The sequence below is a fragment of the Lepisosteus oculatus genome, chromosome 24 (assembly GCF_040954835.1).
Source record: "Lepisosteus oculatus isolate fLepOcu1 chromosome 24, fLepOcu1.hap2, whole genome shotgun sequence".
In the NCBI taxonomy this organism is placed as follows: Eukaryota; Metazoa; Chordata; class Actinopteri; order Semionotiformes; family Lepisosteidae; genus Lepisosteus; species Lepisosteus oculatus.
This window is the reverse complement of record NC_090719.1, coordinates 15,755,032-15,777,054: the sequence shown is the minus strand read 5'-3', so window position 1 is coordinate 15,777,054 and position 22,023 is coordinate 15,755,032. Positions and strand designations below refer to the sequence as shown.

Sequence of the window (22,023 nt, the reverse complement as noted above, 5' to 3'; positions counted from 1 at the left end):
TATTTTGAAGTTCTTTAAAAACATTTTTGAAAAACCATCTGTTTAAATATCAACAATTATTTGGTACAGAAAAACTGCTCATACACAAAAGAAACTATAGCCATATAAAGAACAATTAAATGTAGTATTTAAAGATCTAAAAAGATGAAATTCCTTGCATTCACAAACTGACCTCTCTTAGAAAATGCTTTTTTCATTATTAATAACCTTCAAAAGTGTTATAGAATATAAGAAGTGTGACAAGTTGACTTTGCCCTTTTGAAAATGCAAAAGTTGAATGCAGACATACAGTATACGCAGAGAAAAGGGCATCCTCTATCTACTATGAATAGTAATTACAATAATTACATTGGTGTACCATAGATTTAAAAGATCCCCTTATATGATAAAAAGAGAAATATACATTAAATATAAGAATGCATCTTATATTAGAAAAGAAATATAATTAATCAAAACAGCTTAATGTTTTAGAACAACAAAAAACAAAATTTTAAATGTAGTATTTTAAGGCAAATAAAATAGCTTCTATTAATGGAACATTAAAGGTTTATTCCATGCTGAAAAGAGAAAATGTTGTGTTTCTTTTTTTTCTTTTCAGAATGGAATAAACCTTTACATGTTCCTTTGCAGCCTACACATGCTGACGCAGCTCCCTATTTGAATTATCTTCTATTAATGTCACATGAAGGTATAAAAATTGTCCAATGTAAATGTAATGATGTATTTCCCTTGATAAAGTGAACTGCACCTTTCTCAGATTAAAAATGTAAATTGCCATCCTTCTTAACCAGCAGTTAAACATCCAAATCCAAAGCTTTTCCTCACTCTGGGGGCTGGCACAGTGGGCCTCTGACAGTTTGGAAGAGACCAGCTTAGACTGAATTGGTGTCTGTATTCTGGAAAAGTATATAAAATAACCTTTTTTGTATTGTCAATACTTAGAAACATAAACCTTTATCGAGAACAAAAATGTATGCAGCATTTTAACTAGTAAAGCTTGTGTTTGTGGATAACCTACAGTACAACCATCTATATAATCAAATCTGAGAAAAAGAAATAATGAGACTATCAGTAAATATATGAGGCTTTTCGCTGCTTCCATTGATAAAGGTGAAACCACCTGAAAATTAGAAACATAATTGCCAAGATGTTCTTTGTAAATAGATTGAGCAGCAGGTTGTAATACTCATTTACAGTGTTTCTTAAGTGCTGTCTTGACTCCTTCATCTCATATAAATTCAGTTTAAATTACACCATGTTAACAGCTCTGGAAATCATTTAATATTGAGTATAAAAACAAGGCTCAGCCGTCTTTGTCCAGACTCCAGTCCTTCATCCTCTGTTTTACAGGTCCTTTAATGCTAATTATCTTGACTGTTCTATAAACTGCAGCTAATATGTTTATGTGCCAGTGGAAAATATTAACACAAAACAGAAAAAGGAGTCATTCATCAAAAACAACCAACCTCTTCTCTAAAACTCAGGTAATGAAACATGTTTTTTCTCCCTAAGAACATGCAAACACTGGTCATTTACATAAGATGTAATATCTAGGTGATCCCTGCACAGTTGTATAAATGTACTGTAGTTACTGCATTTCAGTGCTGTTATCTGTGTAGGTGGGGGTGTGGGTGATAATTTGGATTACTGTGCTCCTGGTAATAGTGAGTCATGACTAACATAAAAGAAAAATAAAGTTTCTTCATTTTTTTGTCATCAAATTCAAGACAAACAATGAACAATCAAAGATATATTAGAAAGGTGCTTTATAAATGTTTTTTTATGTATTAAGAGTAAACATCTGGTGTTTGTGACTTATCCTTTAAGTCACATATCACTTTGGGATTTGCCATCCTGGTGTTATACTGTAAATTTAACAAGCAATATAGTAATACTGAGATACAGTCACATACTGGAACACAATTGCTTTATCAACACTTCAACATTAACCAGCAAAGCCATTTCTGGAGGAAGTAAACACTTCTGTAGAAGAGCAACTCGTAGATTCTCAATAAACTTAGATTAAATGAAGTCAAAAACCAAAGACAGTGTAAGCTTTGTGCCTTAACCTTAAAATAAAACTACACATTTTTCAGGTAAGAAAACCAATCTGAAGAGTAAGGTAAACCAAGCATGCTTGTACAAAACTGCTAGCTAAATGGAGAACCTCCTCTGCAAATGGAATCTTTAGTGTCCCTCTGAGATGCCATGTACTACAGTATGTCCCTGAATAATCTGCTGTGTTTGGCATCAGTTCAGAGCAACTGTAAGCCATGAAAAATGAAAGTCAAGTGCAGCATCAAACAGCCAGTCCCACAGAAATCACTGGAACCAATAGCTCTACAACAAAGGCTTTGAAAATCTGCACTCCTGTTTCCACTACACTGTGGTGCACACGCCTCAAAATGCACAGTACTTCTGAGGTAAGAAGAAATGGCAGCATACACCCATCAGTGCACAGGAAGAACACTGGTTTTCAAGGAAAACATCTTGGCATCTGTCTAGGTACTGTAAAACTGTGATCCCGCTAAATACAAAAAAGAAACTTTGGCAACCTACCTTAGATGAAGAACAAAGAAAATATGTTTCCCTTGCTTTTTTTTTCTTGATGTTGGCCAGGGCAGAATCAGAAACACACTCAGTTTTTCTCCTCTTCCCCTTTCACAGCCTTCTGAAACAAACCAAGACACAGAGTCACAGGCGAAATGCACAAGACCTCATGTTAAACAAAATGTTCAATAAGTGATGGCAGGTGAAGAAAACGTTTTAAACACTGAAATCTAAATTTTATTTATCTTCACTCCACATTTTTTAACACAGATCCTTATAATCCCAGAGTATGTGGCTTTTTGTGTGATTTTTATGGACATTAAAGAAAATGCCACATTGTCTTCAACCAGATATGAAGAACCACCGAGTGACAGAGTTACATTATGTCCTTCTGAACACAGTGAAGACACTTGGGACTCATTTTTTGCAAGTGCTTCACTGACATTATACAGTTATGGCTTGCTCACCAGCTGCGAAAAGCTCTATTATACTAATGGACACTTCCAAACATGTTTTGGTGACAAGCCTAGAAAGGGATAATGTAACTTTAAGCTTATTTGAAGAGATTTTAAATCCAAGCTCTTTTCATGTATACCACATCCATCCAGGCTTTTTTTGTGCTGTACTGTAGGTTTTCCACTCATTCCTCTTGGCCAGTTGCAAGAAAAATATTTCAGAGTTCACAGTAGTTTATAATGTAATACTGTAGCCAGCTAAATTACACTGTACAAATATTGCAGAAAGTAGTTGTTACAGCTGCACTGCAGATACTGGTTGCACATTTTTCAGAGTCTTTGGACAGCTGAATGATTAATAGAAAACACATCGGCACTACGAACTGTTCTATATGGGATGACATCGGCAGTGATGTTCCACAGTTCAAAACGTCTACTTGCGCTCAACCAAAAAAGCGCATTTCTTCAAAACAGTGCAGCATTAAACAATCAGTCACACACAGGCCTGAATATGCATCATGCTTCTGCTGTAAGGAAGAAATGGCAATATACAGTACATTCATCAGTGCACAGAAAGAACAAATCAAATCTGATGTGGTACTGACCCATTCAATGCCATTTAACTTTTTTTGGCTAATGCTTTTGTCAAAATAATTTAATAATAATTCCTTACACTTATATAGTACTTTTCTGGACACTCCACTCAAAGCACCACCCCCACCAGTGTGTAGCCCCACCTGGATGATGCACCAGTACACTCCCTACTCACCAGCTCTCAGTGCAGAGGAGAGCAGAGTGATGAAGTCAGTTCAGAGATGAGGTTATTAGGAGGCCATGATTGGTAAAGGCCAGGGGGAAATTTGGCCTTTTGGCCCCAGGACACCGGGGTTACACCCCTACTCTTTTCGAGAAACGCCCTGATTTGAAATGACCACAGAGTCAGGACCTTGATTTTACATCTCCTCTGAACTACGGCGCCTTTTTACAGTATAGTGTCCCCATCGCTATACTGGGGCATGTGGACCCACACAGACCGCAGGATGAGCACCCCCTACTGGCCCCACTAACACCTCTTCCAGCCTTAGCTTTCCCAGGAGTCTCCCCTCCAGGTACAGATCAGGCTCACACATGCTGAGCTCCAGTGGGCTGTCAGCTGTGGGCTGTGGGCTGCAGGGTGATACAGCTGCTGGATATTTCCACAAGTGTCATATAAATATACACACACAACATCTGATTTGTGTCCATTTAAACTACAGGCTCTTTTAACTACGCAATCTGAACTGGATCTGACCCAAATCAAAGATCTAACCACTCCTCCACACTACTTCCGTTAAAGGAGAGACCAATTCTTCAAATCAGAAAACTGCACAAGCTACTCATGAATACATCTTTTCAAGTTGAGTTTAATGCAAAAATCAGATTACTGTAACCATATCTGTAGAAAATGTTAAAACACACCAAGACCACACGCAAAGTAAATAAAATTCAGATAACGGATTTGAGGTGAATACTTGTGGTCAGGGTCATTGACTCAAATCCTGGCTGGGAACACTGCTGTTGTACCGTTGAGCAAAGCACTGTATTTGCTCCAGCAAAAAAAAATACATGTTAAGTTGTTTCGAAAAAAGTGTTGACCTAATAAATTAATAATACACCAAACTGAGATCACTGACTTACTGTTTAGTCTCTTATAAACTGTAAAACCACCTTCAGATATAAAAAGATTTTATTGCATAGAGGCAAACAAAGAACACAAACTCATTTCATGCATGAAGTGTTCTCATACTGCTGGCCATACACAGCTGGCAGCTTTTGTTTGATTTGTTGAAGACAACTATGTGAAGCAACATCTAATAGAATAACAACAAACTTCAAAAGCAATCCTGACACATTGCTGAGAAATATTTTGATTCCCAGACAAGGATAGGAAAATTCGGTATGTTTTTTTTAATTTATTTATATTTTTCATCTTACACCAACCACATTTTGGAAACACTAATTGCTTCTTTATGTCTCTGCTCACAGCAATAACTTGTGTACGGCATGTGGAGAAAGAGGAAGGGTGGACAAGCTCCTCTGTTCTGCTTTTCTTTCTTTTGAGATGCTGTATCTCCACCATGCCTGACAGGAGAGCTCGTATTGCCTGGAGAGAGAGGTACAGCACATATCTTCCTGCCGCTGCAAGCTTGCTGAAACTCAGGAAGCTACAGGAGGTGCTGTTTTGACAACATCCAAGAGACTCCTAGCCTACTAATCCCAAAGCTGGTAGAATCCTGGTCATACAGTACCCAGCTAGTGATATTACCCTGGAGTTCGGATCCTAGAGCTCAACCTGTTTCTAGATGAGTGCCTTTCCTAAGTCTGACACATTTGAAACCTCCTGTTTATTATCTTTCAATTCTGAATCAGAACTTACAATAAAACTTGTTCAAGAGTCTGCCATGGCAGATTCACAATACTGCCATTGATGCTTCTTGCAATGTTACATCAAAACTGAGTGCATGTTTCGATTGAGGCAGCTCTACTCATATTTAGTTAATAATCCTTCCATTGCAGAACTATAGTTCAACAAGTCTAATTACAATCACTAAATTGCAAATTCGGCCCCCCCAAAAATTGGTTTTGTTTTGACTCCCTTCAAAGAAGAAAAATGCAGGACTCTTATAAGAAGTAGCAGTGCTTTATTTATGTTATCACCACAAACATCTCGCTGTAAAGTACAACTTAATAAATTTACTAAGATACAAAGTGCTTTAGAAAAGTGACTGTGATGTGAACATACTATATACAGCGCAATGAAAAATGAAACAGCCCTGAAAAAGCAGTGCATTTAAACTCTACAAATGTAAGGAACAAGCATTCAGAGAAATGTCTCCTTGCACTTAATGCTTTTCACTGATTTTAATGGCCTATTTTAGAAAATTCCATAGATATTTCTACTGTTTTACCTGACCGTAGCTACAGTATGCACATTAATAGTTCATAAGTTAAAATGTGTTTTTTTTCTGAATCATAAAAAACCTTTTTTCCTTCTTCACCAAAGTGGTCACATGATGCTCCGAAAGGTACCTCTCACAAGTTTAAAGCTTATGTCTGCACTCCAGAGGTTTCAAGAGACACACACTAGCAATAACTGTCATTGCTCCACAGATGGCAAGGGCCATACCATCCACAACAAGCTTATCTTAAATTAAAAGAGGACCTGGGATTGATGGAGAACATACTGTACAAGCTTAATATTAAAGCTTTCAGTAGGAGCTCTCTCACTAATACACTGAGAATAATCAATAACTTGTGATGCATTTTAAAGATACAACAGTATGGGCATTCTGTGAGCGCTTTATGGGCTGTTGCAACTCCGAGCTTTCAGTGGTTACAAAAGATGTTATTATTTATAACAAGAAAAGAAAGAAGTTAGAAAGGTTAGCAGGTATTGTGTTTTGCTGAATGGTAATGGTAATGTTTTTTCGTCTTTTGGATGAAGACGGACAAAGACTTTTTTTTTTTTATAAATGCCAGACTTAAAAATCAAAGGGTAGCTGGAAAAAAAAAAGTTTAATATAGCAGGCAAAGGTTAGGTGAATATAAAAGGTATGCGTAAAAGGTTTAACTGTCCAATAAAGTCAAAACAAATTGGAGGCCGTTGAAATGTCAATGAGTTCAAGTCCCATCTTTCTGTCTTCTGAAAGGGGTGCACACATTGGAGTCTAGACCACTATATACAGTATATATACTGTTTTATGTCAAATGGGTAAAGTAATTACTACAAGCATTTAAAAGCAGAAGACATTCTGCTTAGAAACAATAAGAGGAAATCTGATGAAAGCATCAGAATAATTACAGCTTCCTAATTCTTTTTGCAACTGTGAACTGCTGCTATCAGTTCACAGCTCAGGGATCAGGGGTGTATCAGGGATCTGCTGTGTACACCATAAGCACAGTGCCAAACCACCTAGGGTTTGAGAAAATACAAACATTTATGTACTGTAAATACATTTCTAGCAGGAAAATAATAATTAATAATCATTCCTTACTCTTACATAGTGCTTTTCTGGACAATCCACTGAAAACAGTAATGGGGATCCCCTCCACCACCAATGTACAGCCCCACCTGGATGATACACCAGTGCACTCACCACATAGCAGCTCTCAGTGGGGAGGGGAGCAGAGTGATGAAGCCAGTTCACCGATGGGGATTATTAGGAGGCCATGATTGGTAAAGGCCAATGGGAAATTTGGCCAGGATACCAGGGTAACACCCCTACTTTTCTTAAGGCATATACAATATTAGTTTCTTTTGGCTGAGTTCCTTTGTCTTAACAGTTCCACGTGGATGACAGTGGTCTGTTAACAAATTGCCAGGGCCTCAGAGAGCAAGTCCAGAATGCAGTTTGACAGGTTACATCATAAGATAAAATCAGATCACTTTATTAGCCACATACAATTTCCTTCAATAGGAATTCATCTTTTCACATACCCCAGATTGCTCTCCATGAGACACAGGCACACAGACAGGGAGAGAAGCTGGGGGTCAGACCGCAGGGTCAGCCATTGTACAGCGCCCCTGGAACTGTTTGGGTTAAGGGCCTTGCTCATTCCTCATTGGTGGATTTTCCAATCCTGTAAGTGGATTTATGACTGGTGAAACCTAGTCAGGGTGCAAGTCAAGATGTGCATTCCTCTTTTAACTGCAGACTGAGAAGTGCTGATCTGGGGCATTATATCCCTGGTGGCATCCAAATGCATCCAATTTAGGGTGGCCTGCTTAATGTGGTGTTAGAATGCACAGATATCCCAGTTATCAGAAACATTCTAAAGTAGCTGGCTCATGGGGTTTGACCAGTTCCTGTGTTTATTTCCAAGAGAAAAGTGAAAATTCTCATCTGTTTGAACAATTAATTCTATGCCTAACCATAGACTTGCTGGTATGGTAATCAAACACTCAAATCTGACACAACCTTTAAAACATCTAGCTAAACACAGCTTCTCTGCATTCAAAACATAGTAAGAGTGATCTGGATTCAAATGGATTTCTCATGACATGATACATTTTTCAATTAAGGCACAGAATGTACTTTGCAAATTAACAAAGGATGCGCACATGGATCTGAATTCTACTCTGTCATTTTAGATTAGACAGCAGACATTTTGATCAGAGAACAAATGTCATTCTACTTTAGAATTGTTACTGTCAGTAAAATTGTGCAGTGCAGGCGTTTTTCCAGGTCTTGTATGTCATGCTCACTAAGATGTTGAAGTACCCTGGCTTCTTTTAAGAAATTGTTGAATGAGATCAATTAAGTACTAACTACCAAATGGGCTACATGGCTTGGACGACCACCTACTGAGCTAAAAATATTCACAGGAGCAAACATCCCCTTCATCCCAGCACTCAACATCTCTGAGCTTCTGAGATTTGAAGAAATCTGGTGGCAACAAGGTGGTAATATGGTAATTAGAGAAATAAAACTGATAAAACTGAACTCTGATGAGAAATCCTTTCACTAATTGATGGTTAGATAATTTAATTTTTAACCTGCAGTGTGAGTTCATTGTTGGTGAAACTAATTATTTAGCCTATTAATAAGAGCAATAATGAAAAACAATGCAACCTACTGTACCCCATTATGAAAAAGCTACTGGTACTTTTTCAAGCACCAAAATATAGGATTAACCGACATTCAGTGAAATGAATTAGCTCTACCTACAGTATTCGTGTTTCTCCCTATGGAAATAAAGCAGTACAAGTGTTACTGGGAAATATACTGGCTATGAATATATTATCTTTATTAGACAACAAGAAATCTACCCAACAAAAGCAATAAATTTTAACAGTTTACAGCCCATTCCAGCCTGAATGTACTGCTGTTTATGATGCGCATACAAATTGACATTTTCTTGTCTCATTTTCCCCACATAGTTTGCTTTCTTTTCATGCTTTCTCCTGTAATTTCATAGCTGTCTGCCTTTCTGAAAAGGGTGTGACATATTGCTACATCTCCTTTCCAATTCCAATCTGTTAATTTCCTTCCCAGGTGAGTTTCTGCCATATTAGAAAAAGGAATCCTAAGACACTGTTTCAATAATGATGCAGCTTGCTTTCCTCGTACACAATTATCAGGACCCTTTCTCCCTGGAGAGAACTCCACAGTCCTTTCTTACTTCAATGGATGTGGAGACGATGCAGATCTATGTTGCTTAAATAAGACCTTTACAACCTGTTGTGCAGTGAATAGTGGGTATGTGTAGAGATTTTACTCCATGTGGGAAAATGAAAATGGTGGAGCAAAGAAAAAAAGACGAGGATTAAAAAGGTGCACCATCAGAAACTTGTGTTTTAATCACAACCCCATGACCTTCTGCGTGCAACAAAGAAAAGCAAAAGGCAAATTTGACAGGCTGCTTCGAGGCTTTAAACTAAAACACCTCCTATTCAGTATTAACCCTCCAGCAAATTTTTGTCTCAAAATGTTACATAGACATTCAGTTAATATGTGTTTAAACTACCAACCTTGTGCTACAGCCTGCAGCCAGCTGTACTGTATATTCTGCAGGGGCGATGCAAATGCCAGTAACGTCTACATGTCACCAAGCTTATTGCTAACCTAACGATAGCAGGTGTTTAATGCCTCTGTAGGGTACAGTAGGTCCCCTCCACCCTTTTGACTGCCTGCGCAGGCTGTCTGATGGCTGATTATTCTCCTGTAATCTGGCCCTTGTAAGCTAGCAGGCCTGGCCAGACAGATCTGCATGAATGCAGGGATGTCCCACATCTGCTGGCTGTGTGCTGCACAGGAGCTCCAGCATGAGGTCCACTTCAAAAACATTAGCTTGCCTTATTTCCTGCACGCACATCCCTTTTGCCAGGAAGGATTCTTTCATATGCTGCTTTTTAAGTGTTTACTGAAAATGCACTCAGCACCCTCCTATTGATCTCTTATTTATTCAACAAGGTACATTTGTAGCCAGCCTGACATGCTACATCACATACAGCACCACGAATCGGAGAAACATTCTTTCTCTACTGCACGTCCACTGAAAGACGTCATTTAGGTATTTCTGATGCTCGCTGTCTACTAAACAGAATCTTTGAATACTTGTCTGAGTTTTAAATCCTTGTGTCATGCCCTGCCCTCTTCAACGGGCTTGCAGTAAATACCAGCTGTCAATGCCATATTCATCAAATACAGCACAATCAAATATGAGTGAGTTGAAGCTGAGAAAATTTTCCTCTCCTTTCAAGACAAAGCCAGAACCTAAGATTTACATACTGTATTTCAGTTTCTTATTTTTATTTGATCCACAATTAATTCATTTCTTTCAAAATCCTGAAAGGGTCTGACAAAATGACTCCATGGACAGTGAAGAACAAGCCAGAAGACGAGTGGAGAGAAAATGGAGAATAGCAGGTGCTTTTTTTTACATAAAGGAGTGTGGGAGTTTGGAAAGACTCCCAGCCATGTTGGTGAAGACAATACTCTGGCCTTTCCAGAAAAAGGCTGGAGGAGATAGTCACATCACTTGGCTTTTAAAAATCAAATGACCAGGTGGGTTGAATGTCCTCATTTGTCACTGATGCAACTGACATTTTGGCTGAATGGAAACACCACAGGAATTTTCAATCACAAATGAAATTTAATATCATTCGGTAAATCTTTGTATGGCAAAACAACATTTAACCTTGATGTACTGTACAGTACCTCAAAGATGACTTAATGAAACTAAAGGTCAATTTCTAAGAATAACTACAGATCTAGTAATCTTATTTTCTATTCAAGGAATTCTTCCCCTTTAAAATATGCTATGAATCTTTACTTTCCACAGAAAATGTAATTTTAGTCTAAAGTAAAATAATAAAAATAGCATCTGTTTATTATTCAAAGTTCTAGGCTAAAGATTAAATAAAGCAACCAACTATACCTTATTTTGAAATCAAAATCAGGGCCTCTAAGCACGCTATGAAATGTGTTCACAACTAAACTGACAATATTCCATTACTGTGTTACAGTCCCAAACAGTCCCAAAACCCTATGAGTATTATCAACACTGTTTCCCAAACCTATCAACCCCTAACAGCCCAGGATATATTGATCTAGTAAACCACTTAGAGCTGATCTATTTTCATGTCTACTGTATATAGAGTTAACTTAGTATTTCTATCATAAGATCGAAAGGGTTTCCAGGGTTACCCTGTGACAAAATGTTCTTAAAGAACCTGTAGATTAATCTAGTGTCTAGTGGCTATGCAGACACAAGAACAAAATATCTAAGGCATACATTTTTCAGTGAAGTCAAGGAACAGGATATGTAACTTATTTTGTATTAAGAATATATCTGATTTAGCTTTATTATATTGCTACAATTGTTGTAATTATCTAAACTATGTAATTTACTGTAGTTAGTGAGCATGTGTGTATGAAATTGTGAAGATTCTTATTATGGTATTTAAGTCATTTAAGTCTGTTAACAAACTAATATGAGAGTGATTAAAGAAATTAGCACTGAATTAGTACTAGAGGAAAACTCAGTCAGTATCAGTTGTACCAAGACATTGACAACATCACTACAGCAGAAGAAATACAGCACACAAAAGCTAGAGATTGTCACTGTACTGTATGAACTATTTTTAGGCCAGAGTACACTCAGATCTGTTTGAAAACTGCAAAAAAATGTTAATGATTGTGGGCAGTACTGCTCTCTCACTACCAGAAGAATGAACACTACTTCACCACCCTTTTTGAGATCACTCTGTGAAACAGAAACTGCTGTGTTCTCTCTTGAAGAGGAGAGAACAAAAGTGAGTCAAGGAAGACAATAAACATTTTTTAAATAGGGTACTTTTTAATATTCATAATATAAACAGTGTTATAGATAACATTAATTATTCATTTAATGGGCTTCAATTCAACAATGCATTAAATATAATCAGCTGTGGAAATGAAGTGGTGAGGCAATTAAAACATAAACAGTGAAGTCCCCTGTGAGTTCCTTTTTAGCAAATTAGCTGCAGAACTGTCCTACAACATGACACCAGAAACCTCTACAGGGCTGCAGTATGAGGCATAATATTATGTAATACCGTGAACAACTGCACATTTGTTCACGAATTCTAGATTCTGCTGTACACACAGAGGTGCACGTACTGTACAGTAAGTGGAATGCATGTGGCTCTGTGTTCACGTCTGGGGTGCTGTCTGTGTGTGTGGAGTTTGTATGTTCTCCTTGTATGTTTCCTCCAGGTGCTCTGGTTTCCTCCCACAGTCCATAGACATACTGGCAGGTGAGTTGGCTTCTGGGAAAGTTGGCCCTGGTGTCAGTGTGTGTGTGTCTGAGTCTGTCTTTGCCCTGTGATGGACTAGTATCCCGCTCAGGATGTATCCAGCTTTGAGCCTGTTGCTTGCTGGGATAGGCTCCCCACATCACTGAACTGGAAGAACTGGCTAGAAAATGTAAAGATGGATATATTAAATATACTACAGCCACCCTTGGATGAAGGGAAGCCTTTAATTTTTAAATAATCATAACCGGATTACAGCTTACCTTGCCCTGGACCAAGATTTCCTAATAATGAATGCCTGGGTGGACAACTGGATTAACATATTGTAATACTATTGCGGTCGGCGTTTCTTTGAATATATACATTGTTATCTATATGGTTTAAATATGCTCAAATTGCACAGCCTAATCTTCAAGGGATGGAAAGAAAAGGTTTAATTATCCTCAGGAATAAACTCGGGTCTGTTCTGCACAGTGTATAATGTAGACATTTATACAGTGAATAGTCAAGATAAGAGTTAAGTGAGTCTCCGTTTATGCAGGCTTGAAAAACATCTACATTGGCTTTCTATGCAGGTGGTTTTGTGTTCATCACTTTGTTTGTATATTTTGACATAGGGCTTATGTATTCCTCTAAAAACACAAACATGCAATAGAAGTAGCTGGAGAGCTGGAATAATGCTGGCAGTGTATTGGAATGTCAAGGCCCCAGCAATCAATAAACGGCAGCCTTAGACACATGCTGTTTCAGCCCCGGAGAGACCTTTAATGATTTCAGATGAGCTCCTCTCGATGCTCCTGCCCATTGACATGTAAAACTGGCACCCTCAATGAATTTGTAAATTCAGATATTCTATAAGCAACACAAAGCAGAGTTATGAGAATAGAGACATAAAAATCTTCTCTTAATCTTCACAGCATTCTAATAGTTTAATCTTTTTTGCCTTCTCATTAAATACTTTCTAAAACTGTAATTTACTAATATTCATATATCCAGGAACAGTACCAAAATCTCTTGGTATGATGGCAATAATAGCAGTGCTGTAATGCAGTCATTTATTTTATAGTATTTTTTCCTATAGACTCATTTGCATTACCTTTATAGATGCATTACTGACTTACTGTACTGTACAACCGGTTCTGAAATGTCACACCTGTCCATTAAGTGCTCACAAATGGCACTGGCTATTAATTTTAAAGTCATTTTGCACTGCAGAGTAGAAATGTAGTTGACCTAACCTCCCCTACTGTATATCCTCTCCCACTCCTTGAGACCAACAGTAAAGAACTTTGAACCAAAGCTTCTACTGTATGTACTGTATGTGGCAGCGTAATAAGGCAAGTAGATTTTTCTATGATGTTATTATTTGTAACACAAAAACTCCCTGTTTTGAGCATACTTACTGTATTATACCTGTCCTCTAAGGGGTAATGCTAATTTCTTTCCTCTGGAAGCATCTTGTTCTCTATAAGTAACAGTTAAGAAATTAACCAGATTCTCCACTCCAAAATAAAAGGTTTGGGTGAAACACCTGTTGGTGATTAACTCTGAGCAGAAGGGAGCGTAGCTCTGAATGGAGAAATTCCCAGCATCTGTTCAGTTGATTTATCAACACAGACCTGACCATGGCCACTGTCTGATCCACTAGCTCCTCAAAAATGTTTCTTAAACTCCCTGTTGCCATATAAACTGTGTTTTGAAATGTTTAATTGAAATAACTCAATCTCATTTCAAGGTTTGTAAAAATGCTAACACTCCTTAAATGTAATACCTTCTTTTACACCCTGGAATCAAACTGTCATCTAGCACCCAATCCACCAGTGTTTTATGATGTGTGAAATGCAAATTGAGAGTAGGCGGGCATATTCTGCAAGTTAATGAAATTAAGAACAGTGTACGTTGAGATCAGCTGGGCAATTAAACAGCATGCACACAAGCAGTACTTTGCCGAAGTATAGCCAGAGTATAGCAAGCGGCCAGTAAAGGTTAAAGAAAGAGCTACTGTGTGACACACTATCAACGCATTATTTTCAGCTCTTCGTGAGGCAAACTGGCAGTTTTAGAGTGAAACCTAGTTGAGTGTTAATCAGGGAGAAGACTGATGATTACAGCACATACTGTACATTGCATTAATTAACGAAAAGACAAACACTCTAAGAGAAAATCCCCGTCTAAATCTTGAGTCTTCGATTACAGTTCCAACTGAAAACTCAAGCTGACAGCCCAGAGCGGCTCTGTCCCAAATCAGGCAAATCCGTTCAGGATAGGAGAATTTAGGGCAATGAGAGACAGAGAAACGAGGGGCATGCATCTCTTTAGGGGATCTTACAAATGGCAAGCATAGAAGAAAAGCATACCCCCTGTAATTTGCAACCGTGAAGCCCGTTACGTCTTCCATGCCTCTCTAGTAGGACTACCTGATTTTTCTGAAGAGCTTTACTGCTACCATACTATAAAGAGATACAGTAAAAACAAATGCAAGGAATTTATAGTTTGCTACATTTTATATTTTCATGACAACCATTGCACATAAAACTATGTAATACTGCAACAGAGACTATAGTATATTAGGACAGCAGTCACCATGGAGTAAGATGAAGGCACTTTGCTACTAAATTACATTTCGGATAACCTTCTGCTCTACGAAGAGCTCAGCAATGTTAAGGCTCAGTCGGAGGAGAGAGTAATTTACTTGATGATGTGTCGAAAGGACACATACTGTATCATCAATCTGTATGGAATTTCCTTGTACTGAGCTCAAATTTGCAAAGGAAATACTAAATTCCACTGGGGACTGCTTGGTCAAAATTGAATTCAATTGCCAAACCGAGTTTAAATAAAAATCTGCATTTAACATGTGGCTACACACTATTCTATAAATAAATACTGAATTACAGTAGCTTAGAAGAGCACAGTGCAGTTAAAACAGGCTCATGAATCTGGGAGAAGCACTGGAACATCACTATGAAACAGCAGCAAAACCACATTTGACTGGCAAATATTTGTCATAAGGAACAATATATTCCACATGGACTGTGTTCTGTTATTTTAGATATGTCTGTCAAACAAACAGGACTACAACTTGAATTTTCTGTTGATCTTAATAAATTAATAAAAGGTTTTTTTTTACGAGACTGCTGGACTTGGAGATTTCAACCTGTCAATCTTCTCCTATGCTCCTCCTCTCTCTTGTCTGCTATGCAGGTTAGTATGATCCTTTCAGACACTCCCTCTGAATCTGGGTACAGGTTATACCGCTGTCTGGCTTCATGTCCCTCAGATATTACCATCAGCCGTTTCCAGAATCTATGTCGACTCAGCATCTTGCCCAAGGAGCAGGAATGGTATTACATTGTACATAAATACTGTAATTTTCCCTCATTAATTCAGCTCTGAAAAAAAGGTTTTCCAATGCTTTTTGTCCACTGCTATCTACAGATTTGTAGTTTTGAAAAAATGAGTTATAACTGACTTCTAAAAAGTACAGTACTTGATATGAAGTATGAAAATATTACAACTTACAGTAGTGTAATGATCAATGTTGAAGGTGAATTAAATCTTTCATACAGTAGTGTGGTTGTGTCAATGTTTTCTGACTTGGTGGGTTGTGCGTTTTTCAAGGTTCAGCTGAGCTGTCATCCGGCATGGTTGATGCACGTTCTGGGAAGGTGTTGATATGGATATCAGTCTGATGTGATGACTGTGGTGTTGCTTTTAGCTGAGCAAATGGTAATGATTCCGACAGTTAACCTATTATTCTGTGGAATGGCTAAATAATAAGTCCTGTTTGTGTTAGCCAGTTTGAGGAAGATAGCTAGATTTCAACCACTGTTTTCCTGGTGGATTCTCACTGAATTCCCTGACCATGGTGCTGGGAGAGGTTTAGCAGCTTCATCATAATTTTGCTTTTGATACACGTCTTTGTGTGTTGCAGGTGTGTGCATTCAGCTGCTTACTTATTGTAGTTGCTTCTTGATGGATGCCTACAGTTTCCCAGTACCTGAGGTTATCCCACAGGTAACCTGAATTTGGCAAGAGGGGTGCCAAATTCTGAGAAGTTACAGTATATTCTGAGGAGTGCAGTGACACAGTGGTATAATTATAATCTTTGTGCTCTATATGGAAAATGTTATTATTGGCAATTGGAATGGATGTAACTGGTTTATAAATGCTAGCAACAGCGGCATGTAATTGTTAGAGAATTAAATTAGACACCTGCAGGGCTATTGTTTTCACCCAGGAGTAAGTAGGGTTGAAGGATTAAAGGGCCACTCTTCTCTGGCTGCATGGTTGCAGAAAGAGAATTAACTTCAGTGACAGACATGATCCCCAAAGTGCTGTTAAGTTGGGGATTACCAGAAGGATAAACAACAAAAAGTGTCAGCAAAATAATCCACTGTTTAGTGTTTGAGAGACGTTACAACGGCAGGAGGATTTAGGGTTATTATTATTATCAGGACATGAAAGGGGTTATAAGTGTGAGGAGGGCATTTGGTTCGTTTTGCTTGTTCAGCTGCTTCTACTTTATTGATTCGAAGATCTCATCCGGCCTTTTCCTGAAGGATCCCAGGAAATCTGCTTAGACAACAGAATTGGATACTTTGATCCTGTCCCCCATATCTCTTTGTGTAAATGTTTTCCTCCTGTTCTCAACCCTCTGGTTATTATTTTAGTTATTGAATATTTATTCTGCTAGGTAAATGGCCGATAAACATCCAAGTGAAAGCAGAGCATAGAATAGTATCACTGTGCTGAACTTCTGCAATACACATGGAATGATAATAATGTATTAAGGACTGCCAACCATGTCTCATGTTGCTTAATATGAAAATGCCCATGTCAAGACCAAGGCCATTTTACATTCGTCTTGACAAAGCAGGAGAAACTGCTTTCTCATGGTCTGCGTTTTCACTTTAGATAAAAACATAAAGCTTTGATCCTCTGGGACCATCGTTCCCGGAAGTGGGCTACACTCAGCTACCCTTGGGCTACCCTTTCAATGGGTGCCTGAGTTTCCAAAGCAGGGGAGGTTTAGAGGTTATAACACAAATGGTTAAGATAGCTCTGGAATCAGCAGAAAACAGATGGCAGCATTTAAAAGATATTCTGCTTGAACAACATCACAGAGTCACCCTTAAAGTAAATCGAAGGCAGCGGCACAATTGGTTTAATAAATCAATTAACAAAACTAGAAAAAAAAAGTACAGTAAGCGCCTCTAAGGGCTCCTGAACATGTACAGTACCTACACTCTATAACAGCATGAGTTACCCCCAAGTAAACCAAGGGGAAACTAGAATGCTAAATGCTACATTTGGAGCTCAAACACTTTTTTAAATGGTGAGTTTTTCTTACAGGGTGCACATCAACAGTGCAGAAAAAAAAATTAAGGTAAACTGGCCTCCAAGGTTTTAATAATATTAAATGAAGATTTAATTCATGTGTGCCCTAGAGGAGAACTTGGGCAACATGCCTCTGTCTGAGCAAAATACGTTCTAGATGAAACAGTATTATCTTGGAAAAGGCAGAACTGTACTACTGTAGAGGAGGGATCTCAAACTCTGTTCCTGGTGGCTCTGGTGTCTTCTGATTTAGTCATTTAAACAATTCACAGAAATATTTTCTTTTACAGTAGATGTACTGTATATAGGATGTTCTTAAGGCCTTTATTGGTTCATTATTCAAATAGTTCAGAAGTAAAGGTACAGTTACAGTACCTACAGTATAAAACACAATGCAAGTATTACATTGTAAATGATATGTTACTGTAGGTCAACTCATTCAAGTGTATTACTCAAGGTAGAGGTAGTGTTGACTAGAATATTGTTGATGCAACACCAATCTGTAAAAAAGGTGACCAAGCCAAAGCGGTTATAGAGGCAATAATTGAAACTACAGTAGTTGATCATCAATATGATGATTGGATTATAGGTTACACTAAATGAGGTTTTAGAGGCATGCTGTCTTTAACCTGTTACTGTAATTGCTTTTTGGACCAACAACAACAACAGTTAGTAAGCGATACTATCAGGGCATACAATTTTGTTATGCTAAAAGGTATCCATTATTATTTAGCTCTATTTTTGTGCCTTGAAATATTCTTAAATGTTGTGCTTCTCAGTTTTTTTCACCTGTTGTTACATACTGCCAATCACTATCTGTTGTTTTATCCTCAGCAGGTCACTTTGTGACTCAAAGATCTCTGGAGGGCGTCTGGAGACCCAAGACCCATTGTACTATATGGACAAGAATTAACCATCTGATCAGAAAGAATTAGAAAGCAAGTTGTTAAAGAATAAATAAAATAAGCAAAGGTCAGTCTCTCTGACATTCGTTCAATGTCACAATGTAGCATTCATTCAAGTCATTCTCAGGGGAGTGAGATCATTGTTAGAACTTGAAGAGAACAAGACAGACTTGGTCACAGGAACAGACCCTGTTCATTGACATTCTATACTTAATACAGATTGAGCATGTAACCTCTCTACCTACATTATTACAATGACAAATTATAATCTCCAGATTGAAATATCTTTGAGACTCATGTGACCAGTCCTAGGTGCTAGCAGACTGTCACAATTGGATAGGGTGTAAAATTATACACATTTTCAGAAGGTGTTTGCTAAAGTTGCAGACAGCAGATCAAGTATTAAAGTATAGACACAAACAGTTTGAAACTTTCCTAGCTTGTGACCTTTCTTTTGCCCTTCTGAGAATGCACAGGAAGAAAGAGATGGAGACTGTTAAGAGTCACAGGATTAGCAGAGCAGTCTGACAATGTTGTTACACAAACCTTAATAAGTTAATGGTAACTGACCATTGAGGAGTGCATTAAAGAGTTCATAATCCATCAGCAATATGGCTGTCAAGAGACTTTCTAGGACACTTCATTGCTGACAATTCCACCTCCTGAATTACTCTTGAAGTACTGGTCTTTAATCAAAACACTTTGTGGAGATGGGTGCTTATTTCTGGAGTGATGACTGCTGTCGTAAACTAAGCTGCAGAAGAATGGATTATGTTGATTGCTGACTTATGATCGGTTCGGTGAATGACTTGTTAAATATGTTGAGGCGAAAAAATGACCTAGACATCTTGGTTCGAGATTTGTAGTTCTGGTTTTCTGTGAAAATGTGACATGCTTTATGTTAGATTCGTAATACAGTTATAAAGCAAATGCCAGATTGTGCATATGTTATCAAGGATCATAAAGTAATCATTTTTCAAACACTCCCAGAGACAATTCACAAATAGTTGAAACACTTCTTAATCAGACAGTATCTACGGCAATCAGAGTATACAATTTAAGCCCAACAGAAATGCCATGGTTATGCAAATATGGTGTCATGGATGTACAGTACTTAGTCATCTTTAACATACAGTAAGTACCCTCTTGCATGCAGTCTATTATTTAATAAAGACAAAATACAATAAAATTACAAAACAAGCAAACATGAATCAAAGGCATTTTAACAGAGGACATTAAAAGCAATATTAATATTCCAAGTTTCAAGATGATAATATTTTTACTGCAATTATCAGTAATTGTATAACATCATAAACAGGTATTCAACAACAGGTTAATATTGTATAAACACAAGAGGACATGCACATTATTTCAGCGCATTCAAAGCCACTGTTGCAGTTATTCAATAAAAGAGGCACATTCACTGTTTATTTTTATTTCTCCTTCCAATTTGGATTTGGCAATTGCTAATCAGCTTGTCAGCACTGGGCAAGCAAGGACCATACACACATGCCTCTGAAATACTAACTTGTCAGGGATCTTCTCCATTTTTCACACTGTCAGCTCCTCGGTGAATAAAGGAGAGTTATCATGTATTGTAAGAGCAATTCAGCTCTTGCTAAAAATACTGCAAGCACAAAGGTGAGCAACCTTCCTCGGGAGGTGCTTTTGAAATGCAGACATACTGTGGGATACCCAGGAAGATTCAGGTTCGCTCACAAGAACCAATTGTGTCTCACAACACGAGGAGTCTCAGAGCTACAGCAGCTACTGGTATAGTTCAGGCACAATTGTACTGTATATCTAGCATTTTCACTGGCTAAGCTACTCAGGTGCCATGCAAGTCATCTTTTTAAGACATCTCAGACACAGTAAATGCGAACTGTATGCCCCCTACATTCTCCGTTTCATGAACCAGAAATATGCAAAAACAAACATCCCTTAGAACGTTTCTTAAATATATGTTCTTTTCCTTAAGACAAGCTGGCTGATCTTTTTACCTAGATATTGAGCTTCATTATGTCTGCAGGTCTTCTAGGTCTCTGTAAATCGGGAGGAGCTGAAGAGCTGGGAGAAGTTGGAAAATAAGTACAATTAGGACCTTTTCTAGCTGCTCTTCATGAAGAGCTACACCCGAATGAAAATCTGCAGACACACTACTCCCCCAAGATTGCAGGGGGACCAATTAAGCCTGGAACAATTAGGGTAGCAGTGTCTGCATTCCAGATTTTTCTTTGCAGTGAGATATATCTGAAATTAACTGTAATATTTGGTATTATCCATAGAATTTGGTACAGTATTATCTAAGACCTAAATGACTATAAAAGCTAATGAAGATGTCGGACAAATTACTTGTACAGCAGTACTGTCAGATCAAAGGCTCAAGTACTGTACCACTTCCACAGAGGGATAAACAGAATTGAACCTTTGGCCAAATATGTGGGGCTGCAAGTTTTCAACATGCACTATTTCTGCATTCTTATGATTTCAAACAGAACTGGACACTATAAATTACATACAATTCAGCTTAATAAGGATCACAAAATAACAGGAATAAACAGATGAAATTACTTTTTATTCAAGTAATAAACACATAGTAAATAAAGCAGAAAGGACTTCATGAATGTTTCACACTGTTCCAAAACAACTGAGCAAGGCACCGAAAACTTTTCATCATCTTTAAATGTGCACTTATTTGTAATAGTCTTAGACATCATAGGCACAATCAGGAGTTATAACTGCTATGAACATCAACAATTCATGCAGCATTGATCATTATCATAACAAAACAGACTGGTTTCAATATAGCTTAGCTTTTCAATGCATACTTTGTCACTAAGCACTGTTTGATTCAAATGGATCAGGCTTTCTTTCAAATTCTTATCACAAAAACTCAAAGGACACACAAGCAGTACATGAGCAGCCTGCATGAAGTGAAGCAGTAACTAATCCGTCTCTCAATGGTTAACCTTGTGAAATATTCCTGTGGGAATATACAGTAGGTTGAAATGTAATAACGCATTATGTTTTGATGCTTAATGTTGGCAAAGTACCGTATCCTACAATTCTATTTTTGCTTTGGCATTTTTATTAGCCCACACTGAAGTCTATTGGCGGGACAGTGTGAGAATCTCAGAAGTTGCTCTGTAATATTGGTGTATCACTGTAAAGATTTAGACTTTGGTTAAAGTATCCTCTCTTTATTGCAGCACTGCTTTATTGACCCACTCAGTAATTACAAAACAGCTTTGGACACGGATGGTCAGCTGACGCAGGGTGGAATGGGGCCAACAAGCTGGCTGTTAAGGGCACTATTTATTATTCTATCCACAATGGTTCATTTTCATCTCTGCAATGAGCACTTGAGTTACACATACAGTAAGTGACAGGATAAAAGTAATTAAGTAATCGTCCTCATTCTTCAAATTCACATTTACAGGGCTAGAGATAGCTCTGGGGGAGGGGAGGGGAGGGGGCAAGTCTTTACCAACAAGGA

At 37.9% G+C, this 22,023-nt stretch overlaps 1 protein-coding gene across 2 annotated transcripts in view; it reads right to left on the bottom strand.

Annotated features, from left to right (window-relative positions):
- Window positions 1-22,023, bottom strand: part of fibcd1b (fibrinogen C domain containing 1b) — a 231,152-nt gene that overhangs the window by 128,018 nt on the left and 81,111 nt on the right. The window contains exon 2 of one of the 2 annotated variants that reach the window (XM_069183545.1): window positions 2,560-2,668. The gene's annotated coding sequence lies outside the window, so the exon portion shown is untranslated. Of the gene's footprint in view, window positions 1-2,559; window positions 2,672-22,023 lie in introns of both variants that reach the window. The other variant, XM_069183544.1, reaches the window with a different exon arrangement.